Raw genomic sequence first — 19,161 nt, 5'->3', positions numbered from 1 at the left:
ATAACTCCAGGGCACAATCATGGAACTATTCTCACAAGCAGGCTTTACAATTGCTCACAAGCGTGTCACGAAACAACAGTGTGCAAAGTCAATGTGGTGTGTTGACTTCCATTGAATGTTTTCATTCGGTCACTTTTAATTGGTGCTCTGTTGGAGCCTTACTAGGTGACCTTCTTCTGTGCGCCTTGTGTACCGCCTGTCCTTTCATGCCATCTAGCTATTGATGCACAAAGTCAACAACCAGGACAGTGAGCTGATCTTTCCCTGCACATGCTCAGCCTCTTCTACTCCTGTTTTACTTCTAAATGAGCGTTTAGCAGCCAGATTCATAGCTTGTTTGTGCAGTGAGGATGTTTTTCTTACTTGGATTTTGTGCACGTCATAGAATTTGTTTGGGAAACTTTGGATGACGCTGTGTCCTCTCTGCTACAGGTTACTTTTGTCACCTTTCTCTGTATCCAAAGCAAGATCTTTAGTCTGAGCCCTTCAATTGGAAAAATCTTTTCCATGCCCCCTCTAGATTTGGAATTATTGTAGGGACATTTATTCAAGGGTCAGACTATCTGATCCCCACTAGTAACTCGAAATCTGGGATGGATGCAAGGGGCAGGTCAAGTGGAGTCCAAAAAAGTATTTTGCTTCAGCATTGACCTTGGTGTGGGTGCTATACCGATCAGAATCCTTGGGATAGCACTGTCCCAGTCCAACATACGACCAAGTCCATTTCATCCCGTCACGCTGGGTGTTGTATCAGAGACTGTGCAAAAGGAGCAACGAATGACCATCTGGTGCCTGGCAGCAACATGTAGTTCAGACACATTTCACATAGCTGCACCTGGACTCCCCGGTACTGCAACCCCTCATTTCCTTAGTTACTGATGCAAGTAGTAGTGCTAGTGGCTGCACCCTTCTTGCTGGTAGAAGTATATTCTTATTCCCTCTCCTTCCAGTGTTGGAAGCCAGGATTCATGTGTTCGGTGCCTGGTTCTAGTTTATCCAAGCATCATTCAAGGCTCTACATTGAAAGAGATTTACTAGGACAGATCGTATTTTGTCACGGTGTTGCCATCATAGGGCTACCAGATCTCTCCTCCTCCTCCCTGTGGCTTGGGTAGACCCAAGGGTCGAGGAGGAACTTTGAGGTCCGGCTTCCAAACAGTCAACACCTGAGAACTTGGCATCTCACTTTCCTACGTGCTTATTCCTCTCAGTTACTGTTTCACTCATCGTTTGTAGCGACTGATTCCCATTGGATGGAAGCAAAGGGATACGGCCAGTCTTCTGCATGGTCCTTGTACGTTCTCACCGAACAGCTCTTTTTACTGGTACTTTGGGCGTGCATGGAAGACGTGAAGCGAGGGGTAGATCGCGACCCAAGAAAACCTAGACCTTATTTTCAGCTTCTCCTCCATGCTGTGTCGAACCGTGCTCCCACCTTGGTCTCCTTGGCTTTCATGAGTTACTAAACCAGGGATAGAAGAGTCGAGGCATGATGAGAATGTGTCTGGGGTGATGGGCGGTGGTGATGCTGCGAAAAGTCAAATACTGGAGGGCGTAAAAAGGATCCCGGCTCCTCGCCCCGAGTCCTGCCGGGTTCCCACCGGATCCAGTTGCAAAGGGCTGCTTGGGATAACGAAGAGGGTCATTTTGTTGGAAAGCGATGAACCTTGTTCGAGGGAAGACAGTTTGTGTAGTCCAGCCTGGAAATGGCTGTGGATATCTGTTTCTGTTACTCTTTGCCTAGTAATAACAAGGTGCATTACCGGCCCATCAGAGGCCTCCGCCAGGCGGGAAACTTGGCCTTGGAATTCTGCTTGCTCCAGATTTTCCAATGGCTTTCCCGTTCTATCTTGTTTCCACCCCGTGTCCTCCCGCCAGCTGGGGCTTCCTTCTTATAAACAGGACATTGTGCTCGCTTTTCAGAAGAAACTCGAAGCGAGAGCTTCAGTTACAAAACGGTCATTTCTGGACTGTAAAAATAGAAAACAATGAAGCTAAAAATAGAGAGGGTGAGTGAAGGAACGGAGAATTTTAAAGAGAAATGAATAGCAGAAGTTTGTCTTAAAAGTCGTGTTTTTGTAGTGAGTAAAAAGTGTGTTGTGTGCACTTTTACATTAAGACTTCTCTTCACACGCCGAGCACTTGTGTGCTTTGTCAGTGGTCGGTCAGTTCGTTTCTATTTGTATTACAGGCTATCTTGGTAAGAGTTAATCTAATATAGACCTAAAAAGTCGAATTTATGAGGCAGTGAAGCAAGGTAGTACAGTTCACAAGATGTGACAAAAAATGGATCCGCATTTCTAGATATTGTCAAAACAAACTAAGATGCTCCGTTATATTTGATGTAATGGAGTTCAGACGAAAGTTAAAGAATTGACAGATCGTAAATAAAGGCATCAGTTCTCCAAAGCTATCGTGCATTAATGACACGACCTTCTATGAACATATAGGTGTGCACGTGCACCCTCGGCTGATTAAATGCAGGAGTCATTGAGTACGGTTTTATTCAGCTTTAGTGTAGCTGGGCTCCCCTTTAAATAGTTGGATTTAAATCGTGACCGTACACAGATCACCCGGAAGTGGAAAGCGGAGACACTTTGCTCAAAGAACTAGTGACGTCACATTATATTAGTCTCTCTATATTTTTGTGCAGGAAATGGAGATCAGACGTCACAGAAAGGGACCCTCCAGCATCTTGAGGTGTGGGCGGATAGACTATTCTCAATTAAACCACACACTGCGTACTAAAAACAGGAATTTTCTCAATCGTAGGAGCATCCCAGGAATAATTTCTGAGCCCACAGTTTGACCACAGGCCTTTCAGCCTTCACCTGGTCAGAGGTTTGGCAGTGGCCTCTACCCATTGAAGAAATAAAGATCTCATCTTGACATAAAGATCTAAGGCACATCACATGTCCAGTGGATTCTGGAAATCCTACAATTTCAATGGGGTGAAACTATCCAATAAGTGGCCTTAGGAAATCCTACAATTACATTGGTGTGAACTATTCTTGGAGCCGTCTGCGGACTGTCCCTGAACTAGGATGACCAGATTTTTAAAATGAAATACCGGGACACGCTACAGACATAGAAGTAGGACTATAACATGAGAGAGGAGGTCTGATATCAATCGTCGACTTTGGACTGTGGCCGCACATAGTTTGAGACATTACATTACTACATAGATTTCACTTTAAAATGGAAAACCTGGTTGACACACAATAAATATTGGTGTTTACGCGGTAGACATACCGTATGAAATGAAGGTGAATGCTGTGGTATACCTTAAATGTGTGTGTTTTGGCAATGAGTTGCTGAGTGTAGTAAGCTTTAGGGTTGTGATCCAGGGCAGTGGGGGCCATGTTGTGTCAGTGATACTATCAGCTGCCTGTCCATAAACGTGACCCTTGCTTTCCACGGGGCAGGACATTTACAAGGCCAGAATAGTTTGACAAGCTAGACATGCCGTGCCACATGTCAGTCTGGCCTGCTACCCTTCTAGAGGCCATCCCTGTAGCCTTGCAGGGACCTTTCCTAAGCTTTCTTGGGGCTGTACCAGAACGCGTCTGAAGGCGGTCCCTGATCCCATCCAGGGCCCGCCCCAAACCCCTGCTGCGGAAGCCAGCCGCTGACCATTCCCGAAGGCCGCCACAGACCAGCCCTAAAGTCTATAATGCAGGCAGCTGACCGGACAAAAATAGAGAACAGAGAGGCAACAGTATACAGTACAGTGCATATATCAAGTGATTTTCAAAAGGGTATTCATATATGTTCACAAAAAAGAAGAAAGTGGCGGTCCTTCAAGTTATTCTTCAAGAGATTTTTATTGCAGTCTTCAAACACAATCTTGACAGAGATGACAGCCAACGCGTTTCGCCCAAATGGGGCTTCCTCAGGGCAAAATGGTATTTTGAATGTCAATGGAACTTCAGTGTTTTGTCACACGAAGGGCAGACCTAATTCTTGAGTATTGAATTAAAGCTGTCAAAAAAATGAAAAGGTCCACGCGTTTTCTATTTACAAGTGGATGCCAGTCTGCATGAAACATGAACTCAGTGCTGATGCAAAGTTTGCTTTCAAATGAGTTATCCTCTAGTACGTATAGTGGTCAAGTCAGGGTAAGTAATACATAGTTCTCCGGGTGGACACTATAATAGGTGTCACTGGATGTACCAAGTTAGGTTGCGAGGTACGATAGAGCCGTCCAACACCCGGTTCCGAATCTTCGTGGTGGTCAGTCTAGCTGAGAAACACGCGGTTTCTCAGCTAGACTGACCACCATCTGAAATTCTTTTGTAGCTTTGCGCCGACGTGGATGATGTCATAGAGGCACAGCATCGCGCGCGGCCCCGCTGACGTCACCGACTTCTAAATAGGCCCACGTCGGCGTGATGACATCAGTTCCCTTTTTTCCGCGTCGTCGACGCTAACGGTTTTCGAGGGATCTCTGTAGCGTTGATAGTAACTTTGTTACTATTGTGATTTTCTGTGTCTTTTCCAGTGTTTCTGACTCCTGTCGTGATGTCTACTAAGAAGACTGGATTCAAGCTGTGCGGCGAATGCAGGAAGATGTCAATCACTGACCCGCATGATGACTGCATATGGTGCCTGTGTTCGGATCACGACGTCCAAGGTTGTCATTCCTGTAGGAAGATGAATCCAAAAGCCCTTCGTGAACGTGAAGCAAAGCTTCTGGTTGCCAAATTAAAAGGTAAAAAGGCCGAGAAGAGGTCGTGATCGAGGCGGTCGAGGTCCCGGTCGAGGGAGGCTTCAAAGTAGTCATCGGGACATGCTTCCAGATCAACGAAAAAGAAACCTAAGAAGAGGAAGCATGAGTCAGGACACCATTCAGGAAAGGAGTCGGATTCGAGAGCGAAGTCGCCTAGTAGACTGCATCGAAAGTATATGGGATCTCCTTCTCCGGCGGGGGCTCTGAAAGGAGAAGCCTTGCCCTTGGAGTCGCTGGAGCATTCACCGGCTCAGGTGTCAAATCCCTTTCCGGCTCAGTCTCGGTCTCCAGTTTCTCAGGGTTCGACGACTCCAGCTTACCAACCCGAGGAACAAGAGGAGTCAACTCCGGTGCAGCCTCCTCGAGAGCAGACGGTTGGTTCGTATCCTCCTTTTCCGGGTCCAGGACAAGACCCTTCGCAGTTCTTAAATGCCATGTATGGTGTTTATGCAAGAGCCATGTACCCCTCTGGAGCACCGGCTGGTCCCATGGGTCCGTTGGCATACAATTTGGGAGTTCCCCAAGCTTATGCTCCGGCGCGGTTCTTGCAGTTTATGCCGGTGCCGACACCGCCATGGCATCTCTCAGCGCCGCCAAAGTCATCGCCGCCGTTTCCTGCGTCACCGGCTCCGGACCGACCTCGAGATCTTGGGCATGGTCTTCCGACTCGGAGTTCGGCTCCGGCTCCGGCTCCGTGTTCGCCGCCTACTCCGGCCCCTTCGGAGTCGATTCCGGATCCGACGACGTCGCTCCGGGAGGAGAGGTCGAGGCGTGAAGCCCAGCGCCTTTTGGAGGAGCGGAGATATAGGGAAGCTGAGTTTGAAGAGGGTGAGCTTCAAGAGTCGGAGGACTATTTTGATGATTTAAGGGAGGCAAGTGGACTGGAACTGCCCACTGATTGGGATTTAGCCTCCGTGTCGGATGCCCCTTCTAAAGATGTGGCCCCCTGCCATGTGGTTATCAAGAAGGCAGCGGATCTGCTGAATTTGACTCTGCCCACTGCGGAGTATAAATCAAACATTTTGACTGAAGTCCTCCATTCTCCCTCATCTGTGGTGGAACCTATGCTTTCTTTTACTGATGCTTTAACAGATCCTATCCTGGCAGTGTGGAGTAGGCCTCTTACAGCTCCTGCGGTTTCTAAGGCCGTTGCAAGGCGTTATAGAGTGGATCCTGGGGACCCATACTTTTTGTCCTCTCATCCTTTGCCAAAGAGCTTAGTGGTTCAGGCAGCTTGCTCTAAAAGATCTGCAGGTGCTTCTCCCCAGGTACCTTGTGATAAGGATTCAATAAAAGCAGGACCAATCTGCGAAGAAAGTTTTTTCAGCAAGTATGGCCCTCAAATCTACGAATGCCACTTGCCTCCTGGGTCGTTATATCCATGCCTTAATGGATACTGTAAAGCAATTGACCCCTAAACTTTCTGTAGAGGACAGAAAATGTTTTAATGAGGGGCTGCTGCTCGGCAGGTCATACAGAGCGGAATGGACACAGTGGATTCAGTGGCTAGGGTCATGAGATCTCCGATTGCCACCAGAAGAGCTGCCTGGTTGAAGACTTCCGAGTTCTCTGCAGATGTTTAGGCTGCTTTAATGGATTTGCCCTTTGATGGCTCAGGCCTTTTTGGTAAAAAGGCTGATGCTGATTTGGAGAGGTTCAAAGACAGCAGGGCAACAGCCAGGTCTTTGGGGTTGCAAAATAGAGGATCTGTGAGCAAAAGGTAGAGGGGCTTTGGAAGATCTTCTTTTCGTCCCTACAAGCAGTCACAACAGCAGCAGCAGCAACAGCAAAATCCGTTGTATAAATCCTACAGGGGCAGGCAAAGAGCTCGTCCTCTGGGATGTCAGGCATCCTCCTCCTCCTCTTCCTCTTCCCACCCCCCTCCTACAATAGCCAAGCAGCCCTAGATCTGCCTTTCTGGATCATGCAGGTCCTGTGGGGGGCCGGCTTACCTATTTTCTGCAGGATTAGGAATCGGTTACATCAGACCTTTTGGGTTCTCAATCTCATAGAGAATGGGTATGCTCTTCCCTTTCGGGAATTCCCCCAAATTACCCTCCTTGCCAAGGGTTTTGCATGAGGACCACTTGCTGCTCCTGCAGGAGGAAGTCCTGGCACTGTTAAGAAAAGGTGCAATAGAGGTGGTTCTGGAGCAGGAAAGGGGTCAGGGATGCTACTCCCGGTATTTCCTGATCCCCAAGAAGGATGGCAGACTTCGTCCAATCCTGGAAGGCAATCTGTCTCCAGGAAAGCCCTTTCAACTGTCTCCATTGGTGGCCACAGTGATAACGGATGCATCCACTCTAGGGTGGGGTGCTCATCTGGGGGATCTGGAGGTCAAGGGTCTTTGGTCTCCAGAGGAAAGGTTGCTTCACATCAACCTTCTGGAGTTACGGGCGATACGTTTGGCACTCATGGCCTTCCTCCCTTCCCTTCGCGGTCAGTCGGTGCAAGTCCTGATGGACAATACGACCGCAATGTGGTATGTCAACAAGCAGGGAGGAGTAGCATCGCATTGTCTCTGCAGAGAGGCTCTGCGTCTATGGTCCTTGGTTCAGGGCCATCAGATTTGTCTGATGGCAAATCATCTGGCCGGGGTTCTGAACGTGCGTGCAGACAGTCTCAGTCGGCAGTTATCAGCCGATCACGAGTGGAGGCTTCACTCGGAGGTGGTTCGTCAAGTCTTTCGGGTGTGGGGGGACTCCTCGGGTGGACCTGTTTTCCACTCACGAGAATGCTCACTGCCCGTTATTCTGCAGTCTCCAGTTTCCGATGCAAGGAGCACTGGGAGACGTGTTTCAGTTGAGTTGGGACTCTCAACTCCTATACGCGTTTCCTCCCATACCCTTGATTCCTCAGGTTCTGAGGAAGATTCGCCAAGACCGGGCCCAAGTTATATTGATAGCCCCGGATTGGCCAAGAAGGGTGTGGTACACAGATCTTTCCACCTCTCCTCGTGCCCGCCGCTCCGTTTCCCTCCCAGGGCAGATCTCCTCTCTCAGATGGAGGGGCAGGTTCTACACCCCACCTCCAGACCTTACACCTTCATGCCTGGAGATTGAACAGGCAACCTGAATTCCTTTTCTCTCCCACATGATGTGGTGGTTTCATTTTATTGGCCAGGCGTGATTCCACCAAATCTATTTATTCTTATAGATGGACATAGTTTGTTTCTTGGTGTGGGGAGAAGTCCATTGACCCGTTGAAGGTTAAATCTAAATTGTCTGATATTCTTCAATTTGCACTCTCTTTGGCGCAGCAGGGTATTGCTGTGGCTACGGTCAAGGGTTATCTTTCGGCTTTGTCTGCTTTTCTCTGTCTGCCGGATCAGCCATCCTTATTTAAATCTCCTGTGGTCTTGAGATTTTTAAAGGGTCTCATGAATAAATTTCCTCCTACTTCCTTTATTGTGCCTCAATGAGACTTGAACCTTGTGCTTACTTTTTTAATGGGTTCACCTTTTGAACCTTTGCACAGGTGTCCCTTTAGACTGTTGTCTTTTAAAAAGGTCTTCCTAATTGCCATTACCTCGGCAAGGAGGGTAAGTGAGCTTCAAGCTCTTAGTTCGAAGCCCCCATTCTTGACCATTCATGCTGAACGAATGGTACTCGGGACCAGGGCTGCTTTTCTGCCTAAGGTGGTGACTCCCTTCCATCTGGGGCAGTCCGTTACCCTTCCTACCTTCTATCCTCCCCCTCACCCTTCCAAGGAGGAGGAGAGACTTCATCGCCTGGACCCTAAGAGGGCGGTGAGCTTCTACCTGGACAGAACCAGAGAGTTCAGAGTAGATGGCCAGCTCTTCGTGGGTTTTGTTGGTGCCAGAAAAGGCAAGGCGGTGCACAAGCGCACGCTGTCGAGATGGATTGTCTTGTGTATCAAGATTTGCTACTCTCTGGCGGGTAAGGAACCTCCTAAAGGTATAAGAGCTCATTCCACTAGAGCAAGGTCTGCTACATCTGCTTTGTCTAGGGGTGTGCCTGTAGAGGACATTTGTAGAGCAGCGACTTGGGCTTCCCTCCACACTTTCGCGAAGCATTACTGCTTGGATTCCGAAGTGAGGAGGGACGGCCACTTTGCGCGTTCTGTCCTCCAGGATTTTCTGGTATGGGAGAGTGGACACGCTCCTCCAGGAGTGGGGATTGCTGTGGGACTCTATTCACAAGGTGGGGAATCCACTGGCAGATGTATCCATCAGAAGAACAAGTTACTTACCTTCGGTAACGCTTTTTCTGGTGGATACAGTAACGGCAGGTGGATTCCACACTGACCCAGCCGCCTCCCCGCTGTCCACTTTTCTATACCCGATTTACTGTAATGTTAATATTTTATTGTCAAAGGAAGTGTGTTATTATAATTGCTTTCCTGCATTGGCTACAAACTGTGTGTGTTATTTTGTATATTTGGTACTATGTACTTGGTGTGTATGTCTACTGTTGTTGATCTGTCCGTGTGCCTCGAAGGCACGGAAAAAAGGGCGAAATTGATGTCATCTTGCCGACGTGGGCCTATTATGGAGGCGGTGACCTCAGCAAGGCCGCGCGCAATGCTGTGCCTCTATGACATCGTCCACGTCGGCGCGAAGCTACAAAAGAATTTCCGAATGTTGCTGACGCAGAGGATATTCACAAGGTGAGGAATCCACAGGCAGATACTGTATCCACCAGAAAACGCGTTACCGAAGGTAAGTAACTTGTTTGTCTCTACTTGCTGTATCTGCTGAAGAAAGGCTGGCACATTAATCTGGTTTCTTCACTATATCTGTTCACTTCAGCCAGTGTTGGTCATTCGCAAATAACCTGCTTCAAGAGATACTATTGTTTTAATGAATGCAGACATTACTTACTACAAGTGGAGGAGTTTGAGAGGGCCTTAAGTCATCTGAATGTTCTTTGGAGCACCAGCTCCTTGGGGCTAGCATTCTGGAGCTCAGTCTTTTACTTAGTTCTAAAAATGTACTCCAATCATGGAGAAAAAGAGTGGGTGTACACAACAAACAACCTAGCAATGTTTTATGTAGGCAGGAAGTGAAGAATTTTACTCACTGTGCAGTTCGACCTTTACATTTAGTCTGGACTCTGAATTAGAAGATTGTAAATTTTTCTGTTATGTATTCCGACTCTACTGCGTTAGTCCCTTCACCATTGGTCACTTTATCCAGTGTGGTACACCTTAAATAGTGCACAAAGCATCAATCTTTATGCATCTTAATGTTTCATCCACTTCTCCTCTTAATCTGCCCAGTTCTGTTTCATGCACCCCTCCACTTAAGCTGCCCAGTTCTGTTTCATCCACCCCTCAACTTAAGCTGCTCAGTTCAGCTGCCCAGTTCTGTTTCATCCACCCCTCCACTTAAGCTGCTCAGTTCTGTTTCATCCACCCCTCAACTTAAGCTGCTCAGTTCTGTTTCATCCACCCCTCAACTTAAGCTGCTCAGTTCTGTTTCATCCACCCCTCCACTTAAGCTGCTCAGTTCTGTTTCATCCACCCCTCAACTTAAGCTGCTCAGTTCTGTTTCATCCACCCACCACTTAAGCTGCCCAGTTTTGTTTCATCCACTTAAGCTGCCCAGTTCTGTTTCATCCACCCCTCCACTTAAGCTGCTCAGTTCTGTTTCATCCACCCCTCAACTTAAGCTGCTCAGTTCTGTTTCATCCACCCCTCAACTTAAGCTGCTCAGTTCGGTTTCATCCACCCCTCAACTTAAGCTGCTCAGTTCTGTTTCATCCACCCACCACTTAAGCTGCCCATTTATGTTTCATCAACCCCTCCACTTAAGCTGCCCATTTATGTTTCATCCACCCCTCAACTTAAGCTGCTCAGTTCTGTTTCATCCACCCCTCCACTTAAGCTGCCCAGTTCTGTTTAATCCACCCCACCACTTAAGCTGCCCAGTCCTGTTTCATCCACCCCACCACTTAAGCTGCCCATTTCTGTTTCATCCACCCCTCCACTTAAGCTGCCCAGTTCTGTTTCATCCACCCCACCACTTAAGCTGCCCATTTCTGTTTCATCCACCCCCTCCACTTAAGCTGCCCAGTTCTGTTTCATCCACCCCACCACTTAAGCTGCCCAGTTCAGCTGCCCAGTTTTGTTTTATCCACTTAAGCTGCCCAGTTCTGTTTCATCCACCCCTCAACTTAAGCTGCTCAGTTCTGTTTCATCCACCCCTCAACTTAAGCTGCTCAGTTCTGTTTCATCCACTCCTCAACTTAAGCTGCTCAGTTCTGTTTCATCCACCCACCACTTAAGCTGCCCAGTCCTGTTTCATCCACCCCACCACTTAAGCTGCCCATTTGTGTTTCATCCACCCCTCCACTTAAGCTGACCATTTGTTTCATCCACCCCTCCACTTAAGCTGCTCAGTTCTGTTTCATCCACCCCTCAACTTAAGCTGCTCAGTTCTGTTTAATCCACCCCACCACTTAAGCTGCCCAGTCCTGTTTCATCCACCCCACCACTTAAGCTGCCCATTTGTTTCATCCACCCCTCCACTTAAGCTGCCCAGTTCTGTTTCATCCACCCCTCCACTTAAGCTGCCCAGTTCTGTTTCATCCACCCCACCACTTAAGCTGCCCAGTTCTGTTTCATCCACCCCTCAACTTAAGCTGCCCATTTCTGTTTCATCCACCCCTCCACTTAAGCTGCCCATTTGTTTCATCCACCCCTCCACTTAAGCTGCCCAGTTCTGTTTCATCCACCCCTCCACTTAAGCTGCCCAGTTCTGTTTCATCCACCCCACCACTTAAGCTGCCCAGTTCTGTTTCATCCACCCCTCAACTTAAGCTGCCCAGTTCTGTTTCATCCACCCCACCACTTAAGCTGCCCAGTTCTGTTTCATCCACCCTCCACTTAAGCTGCCCAGTTCTGTTTCATCCACCCCTCCACTTAAGCTGCCCAGTTCGGTTTCATCCACCCCTCAACTTACGCTGCTCAATTCTGTTTCATCCACCCCACCGCTTAAGCTGCTCAGTTGTGTTTCATCCACCCCACCACTTAAGCTGCTCAGTTCTGTTTCATCCACCCCTCCACTTAAGCTGACCAGTTCTGTTTCATCCACCCCTCCACTTAAGCTGACCAGTTCTGTTTCATCCACCCCTCCACTTAAGCTGCCCAGTTGTGTTTCATCCTCCCCTTCACTTAAGCTGACCAGTTCTGTTTCATCCACCCCTTCACTTAAGCTGCCCAGTTCTGTTTCATCCACCCCTCCACTTAAGCTGACCAGTTCTGTTTCATCCACCCCTCCACTTAAGCTGCCCAGTTCTGTTTCATCCACCCCACCACTTAAGCTGCCCAGTTCTGTTTCATCCACCCCTCAACTTAAGCTGCCCAGTTCTGTTTCATCCACCCCACCACTTAAGCTGCCCAGTTCTGTTTCATCCACCCTCCACTTAAGCTGCCCAGTTCTGTTTCATCCACCCCTCCACTTAAGCTGCCCAGTTCTGTTTCATCCACCCCTCCACTTAAGCTGCCCAGTTCGGTTTCATCCACCCCTCAACTTACGCTGCTCAATTCTGTTTCATCCACCCCACCGCTTAAGCTGCTCAGTTGTGTTTCATCCACCCCACCACTTAAGCTGCTCAGTTCTGTTTCATCCACCCCTCCACTTAAGCTGACCAGTTCTGTTTCATCCACCCCTCCACTTAAGCTGACCAGTTCTGTTTCATCCACCCCTCCACTTAAGCTGCCCAGTTGTGTTTCATCCTCCCCTTCACTTAAGCTGACCAGTTCTGTTTCATCCACCCCTTCACTTAAGCTGCCCAGTTCTGTTTCATCCACCCCTCCACTTAAGCTGACCAGTTCTGTTTCATCCACCCCTCCACTTAAGCTGACCAGTTCTGTTTCATCCACCCCTCCACTTAAGCTGCCCAGTTGTGTTTCATCCTCCCCTTCACTTAAGCTGACCAGTTCTGTTTCATCCACCCCTTCACTTAAGCTGCCCAGTTCTGTTTCATCCACCCCACCGCTTAAGCTGCTCAGTTGTGTTTCATCCACCCCACCACTTAAGCTGCTCAGTTCTGTTTCATCCACCCCTCCACTTAAGCTGCCCAGTTCGGTTTCATCCACCCCTCAACTTACGCTGCTCAATTCTGTTTCATCCACCCCACCGCTTAAGCTGCTCAGTTGTGTTTCATCCACCCCACCACTTAAGCTGCTCAGTTCTGTTTCATCCACCCCTCCACTTAAGCTGACCAGTTCTGTTTCATCCACCCCTCCACTTAAGCTGACCAGTTCTGTTTCATCCACCCCTCCACTTAAGCTGCCCAGTTGTGTTTCATCCTCCCCTTCACTTAAGCTGACCAGTTCTGTTTCATCCACCCCTTCACTTAAGCTGCCCAGTTCTGTTTCATCCACCCCTCCACTTAAGCTGACCAGTTCTGTTTCATCCACCCCTCCACTTAAGCTGACCAGTTCTGTTTCATCCACCCCTCCACTTAAGCTGCCCAGTTGTGTTTCATCCTCCCCTTCACTTAAGCTGACCAGTTCTGTTTCATCCACCCCTTCACTTAAGCTGCCCAGTTCTGTTTCATCCATCCCTCAACTTAAGCTGCTCAGTTCTGTTTCATCCACCCCACCACTTAAGCTGCTTTTGCCACTTTCTGTATTCTTCAATTGACCACCGTCGGTCCCAGACCTCTTCTCACACTCAGACTGCGTGGACCATGCCACGCGAACTTGGTGGCTCTGTTTTCCCTGATCATTTCTAGTTTTCAGTCTTATGATTCGAGTGATTGGAAACATCACTCCCACTTTCCCTGAAAGTTTGTTCCTCTATTATATTCCGGAGTATCACATGCAAGCGCCTAGAACTCTCCAAGATAACAAGAACATCATGCGCTCAGCCGGGTAGGAAAGGCTCACGCAGAGAACATAAGAGCCAGGGGTTTGTTTTTGCCTTTAGAGAATAGAGAAAAAATACGGTGCAACATTACACTTTTGTGGCTGTGCTCGTCTGTTGACACACACAAGTTAATGTTTGCAAATCTCAGCTTTTTGTCATTGAGGTCTACAGAAAGATTGCAAAGACCTCTCCTTTCTTGAATCACTTCACTGTTATTTCCATGAGCTTCGTCATTTTTGACCCATAAACCCCACATTCTTGAAGAGTAATGAAAGGTTATCCACCTAGAAACTTTGGACTCTTGCTCCATATACTAAATTAGATTCTTTACACTCCTCTTTAGTTCTCCTTTGACTGTAGGTGATCACTTTAGCCAATCTACTTCTGGATCGGAATTGAAAAGGAGGTATGTAGCGAATGCATGGGTCAGTGTTGGTGCATTGGGAAAGGAAGGGCCAATCAGGAAGAATGTGCATGTATAATTTGGTAAACTTTACTTTCTAAAAAAGATGGTGTAGTTTTTGTCATAGCCATCACACAGCCAAGTACACACAAATTGGTAAGGTGCTGGCTAACCTCTAGGCACTAGAAACGTGGGACGTGCGCTAAGTCGAGTTTCCTCTCTTCTAAAGATTTAGATTGTTTTTTGCCATATGTACCCAGGTAGATATGTTACAGACTGTGAAGAAAATGGCTCTAACCTTCTTAAAAACTTTGATCTGAGGTTTGATTTTGCTTTTGCAAGGATGTGTTTTTGGGTGGGAGAATGGTGGGGCTTAGGAGCATTAAAAATGATCTTGACTTTTTGTCATATATCTGGTCTCTCACGAAATGTTCCCATCCTAAAGATTCCTCAGAGTTATGAAATAGGGTAGGCACTTGCACACCTAATGCACTTTTCCACCAACATTGTTTTGACATGATTGACACTTTTTTCAAAAGTGACCCATATATTTTCTTGGCTCTGTGTCTTTGGCCTACTTGGAACGCTTGCTGGAATAAACCTTTAGTTATTCAGGAACCTTTCCAAAGTGTACTCGAGAGTGCGTAATTGCTTGTTTTTCGTCACCTTGAAGTTTCCTTTCTCTACCATCGCAGTAGTTGCCATAACAGTAGCAGTGCAGTTGGATACATCCTTCGGGCATTTATTTCGTGGAAATTTGACAATGTTTTGGATAACCTGTTCCCTATTCATATTGACATATCTCAGATTTGAAGGTTGGCAGGCTTCTATTGTAGCCCAAAGGGAACTCACAGTGGAGCAAACAGCTGGTCTCCGTTCTCCCACTGGGGTGAAACATATCAACCTCGGGTGTCACTCATGAGTGAATCAGGAAGACATGCCACCACATGGGCGACCTCACTGCACCCCGACTCATCATCTTTATATCAAAATATCTTGTAATCCCAAACTTCAAATTTTTATATTACAGATTGAAACCTCTTAGCTTTACGACCGTCCAGTCATTGGTCCCAGATCTGGTCTCGGCATCTTAATTGAGTTTCTCACATATATTTAACTAGTTGTGTCATATGCGTTTTCGATTAAGTCCCATCCAGTATGCCTGTTTTTAGTTTTTGTTTTTCTAAATCCGTTGACCACCTAGGCTATGTCCTAATGTTTAGTAATTCTGAGAGGTCAATCCCTGTGTCTGGCACTATGGGGTGTATGTACTTTGAATTTACAGGTGCGCTCTAAATTGTTGGCGTTTCCTGTATTTGAGGACCTCAAGTTCTCTTCAGGATAAAATATTTTGGGGCAGACCAATTTGATTTAGAGTTCTAATGGAGGGCTTGATGTTGGCGACTCAGGCAGGGCAACTGGAAGTTTTTACACGAATGAATTGCTAAATCTGACATAATGGACTATTACATTTTTATTAGGCCTAAGTAATGAAGCATTGACTCAACACTCTTCATTCATATCATATTGTTTTAATTTTGAGTATCCCTGGGGACAGATTCCTTTCTCAGGAAATTTAAGGAATGAATGGGACTTCCAACCAGTGGTATTGGCAGAGGCTATTCTATGTTTTTTTTGTTTGTCTACCAGAATCGTTCTTCTTTTCTGAGTTTCTTCGAAATGCAGTGGCTGATATGGAAGGTTATTGGGAATCAAGCTGTGGGGCAGACACGGAGAAATAATTTAATTGAGAAAAAGTAGGGTAAAGGTGTTGCTATAATGTGTGGTGTTGAGTAGGCGTTGAAGAAAAAAGACTTGTTGAGACTGGCTGGCGTCATAGGTTATCAAACTGAATGTTTCTATGACAACTACTGCAGAAATCCATGCATTTCTATATGCTTCATGCTAATCCGCCCTTAATGTGTTATTTGATAATGGCAGTGACATGCATAATCACTTGAAGTGCGGATACAGCAGGTTGCGGCGTGCAGTGTCAAGGCGAATCCTCGCAACCATCGTGTTAACTTGTGTTGTACGCTGACGAGCTGAGATGATGACATGACACCTGTGTCCCGCAAGGCGCACTGTTGTCTATTGAAAGCTGTCGAAGCAGTTCATGAAACGCGTCATTGACACGCTAATGTGGGTTATCGCCAGCGCACTCATCCCATGAGGATTTGGGGTTGTGCATGAGTTTGCTGACGTTAATGTTGAACTCTACCGGGATCAGTACCTCCATAATGTACTTACTTTAAATGATAGGAAACCCAAACTCCTATCCTGTGTTTACAATTCTAGAAATACTACATGGAATGGAAGCAAGCTGCTTTATTTTTGTCTCCCTACAGATTTTAAGGAGATTGCCCTTACATCACATTTTATTTGTTGTGTTCATAGCTAATTTAGTTCGCTTTCTTCTCTCTGTCCTTCCACCCGGGTGTATTGAGCCCCATGCTGCCTTCACAAGTTCCTCGCGGACTCTCACGCTCACTTCATATCTTCTCTTCTTCACTCCAAAAAAAAAAGTCATATGAACAGTGCACTTGAAGACTTTTTTTTTTATCTTCCAAAACGAGCATTAGCAAAGCCGACACTTGTACCTCAGGAACTGTGCTTTTTAAAGTTTGTCATACTGTCGGTGAAGCTGCAGTGTCACGCAGATCTAACCCGGAAGCATACCATGGTCAGTGAAGCGCCTTCAAGCGCTGGTGAGACTGGTACGGCGATGGGCAGCACTGACGATGAAAAGGCGACAGAGTATTCACTGATCAGAGGAGCAGCGCTACTCTAACCCAAGCACGAGCGTATCTTCACCCAGAAGGAACTGCGACCCACGCAGCGCTTCTCTGCTGCCAGCGCGTAATGTAGCCCCCAAAGCAAAATCTGGTATTAATTAAATCTCTGACATGAATAAATTACGTTCATGTTGTGTAGAGGTTGCACAGATATTTCTGTACTTGTTAATGCATCACGCATTGACGTCGGGTGCAGTAACCTCCTCCTGGTATTACGGTTGACGCAAAGACGCTTTTAGACGTCCTCGCTTTTCCAATTTGTGCCTTGTTTGCTGTTTGATTCAGTAATATCCACTCTCAGGCAATTTACACATCTTTTTAAAGCAATGCATTTGGGGAGAGGGGAATCCGTACCCTCATGTCGGGTGCATTAGATCTTCTACTCTTCAAGTTGGTGGAGTGGTATGGGGATTTCTCTGGACATGTTGTGACCATCCCTCTTTGCTGTTCTCACCGTCTGTGGAAGCCCCTCCTCGAAAGAAGAATATTTTCACAGTTCCCTATGTTTTAATTTCTTTCCGTTCCCGCTCCATTACTTTTAAGACATTGTAGATGTTTTGAAATTGCTCCTTTCTTAATTATATCCTTTATGCGGCCCTTCTCCAGTCAGTTTTTTGCAATCTGTCGCTGGCAGCATTATGATCAATACTTCAGAGAAATCATGAGTGGGCATTGTTTCTGCCCCCGATCATGACTGGATGGCTTGCTGGCCGATTACAGCTGCACCAGACCAAATGAATTCTTTCCCTATTCTTGTTTTTAATTGTAACCTTCCACTGTTGATCTCCAGGAGCTATTTTCTCCTGTTGTAGGTTTCTATGGCATTTCAGGTTTTGCACCTGACTGGAGTGCATGGCCCTTCCTTCCCCTTTCCTCTGTGTTTTCTCCCCGCTCTCTCGGAGTCTGCACATCGCTTACCACTGCCTGCTTCTCTCTTTTAACGTTGCCTCGTGCATTCCACCCCGCCCTCGTCTTTATATGCACTCGTGAATCAAGGCCATATACTAGTGCACTCCAGCCCCTTGCGGCTTCCCCCATGGCCAGTCCAAACAGTCAAAACAAATATGGCCTCCCTTTATTCTATGCTATTAGCTTTGCCCGTTTTTGTTGATGGTGCAAGGGATGGTAAATGCAATAGTGCCATTGAAATTGTATTTTCTCTACTTTACTGAACCATTCCAAGGTAGTGCCAAGTTGCATCCAGGTGCCATTTTTTTTTATACGGCATTTAGATGCAACATGACTGCATCCTGCAAGGCTACAACAACAATAAAGTAGAGAACATACCATTTCAAGATGGCTGCCTGGCGCAGTTGTCTCTGCTAGTGCTTCCGCAGCAATCAAGCATTTGCAAAGCCAATACCTGTGAGAATTCTGCAAGCCTTAGCAAAGTAATTGGACGAACGCGGCTGACTGCCAATGATTTTTCAGCCAGTTGTTGAACTTGCCTTAAATTTGAAGTCCCCCACAGCCATGGTAAACGAGCCAACACATGTTTAGTAAGTTATATTCCCATACTAAGGTTGTCAGAAACAGAGAAAACCCACTTATGCTAATCATATTAAAAATGAACAATGTATTTTACAACCAAGATAAACAAATCAATACAGGCTTAATATTTCTGGGCAGCATACGTGCCTCTGTATACCCATGCTGCTCTGAAGCAGTCAGTACGACTGTATAAATCAGTGTCATCTAAGGATATTTGGGGCACTGGGCTAGACATATTTTGGGCCCTCTGTTTCAAGCAACTTTGCATTTCTTCACCTTTTTTCTGATATTTGAAGGTTGTTTGATGCCAAACAATATTGAATTATGATGTAAGCTTTCAGAGAAATCGAAAGAGGTAAGATAGAGAGAAAAATCTAATTTTCCTGGGGCCCCTAGGACGGCGGGGGCTCTGAGCATTGACCCACTATGCCAATGCCTTAAAACGCCACTGGTTATAAAGCACTTTATAAATATAATAAAACTGAACTTTTCGCCAAAAGTAGAAAATGCCGGTAATGCTCTCACAGGGGATGATAGGCTACCAATAAATTCTACAATATATTGATTGTTTACGAGTAATGTTTTCTGATAATAGCAACTCGGCAAGGGTGAGTGATAGTGCGGTGTTAGGGGGAAGGTTGTGCGATGCAGCAGAATTATCCAAATTAGTATATGTAAATTAACTGAGTTGTTCAGCTTAAACATAATTATTTTCTAGCATTTTGTCACTGTACAACTGGAAACTGGAGCTTATGTTTGCCTATAAACGCATGCGTTTCACAGTCTTTCGGAGGTAAGTCTGGATACTGCGCTGACCGGCTGGACTATGCCCACTAGGGTACATGTAACATTAGCTTCTGCTTTCCAAAATATGAACAAATCCAAAACTTGCAGGGTGAACTGA

General features: G+C 46.6%; 1 protein-coding gene across 1 annotated transcript in view; it reads left to right on the top strand.

Annotated features, from left to right (window-relative positions):
* The window catches only part of DIS3L2 (DIS3 like 3'-5' exoribonuclease 2), a 799,214-nt gene that overhangs the window by 408,111 nt on the left and 371,942 nt on the right, over positions 1-19,161 (top strand). The window lies entirely within an intron of this gene.

The sequence above is a fragment of the Lissotriton vulgaris genome, chromosome 11, assembly GCF_964263255.1.
Source record: "Lissotriton vulgaris chromosome 11, aLisVul1.2, whole genome shotgun sequence".
In the NCBI taxonomy this organism is placed as follows: domain Eukaryota; kingdom Metazoa; phylum Chordata; class Amphibia; order Caudata; family Salamandridae; genus Lissotriton; species Lissotriton vulgaris.
The sequence above is the reverse complement of the archived record's forward strand: the minus strand, read 5'-3'. Positions and strand labels throughout refer to the sequence as shown.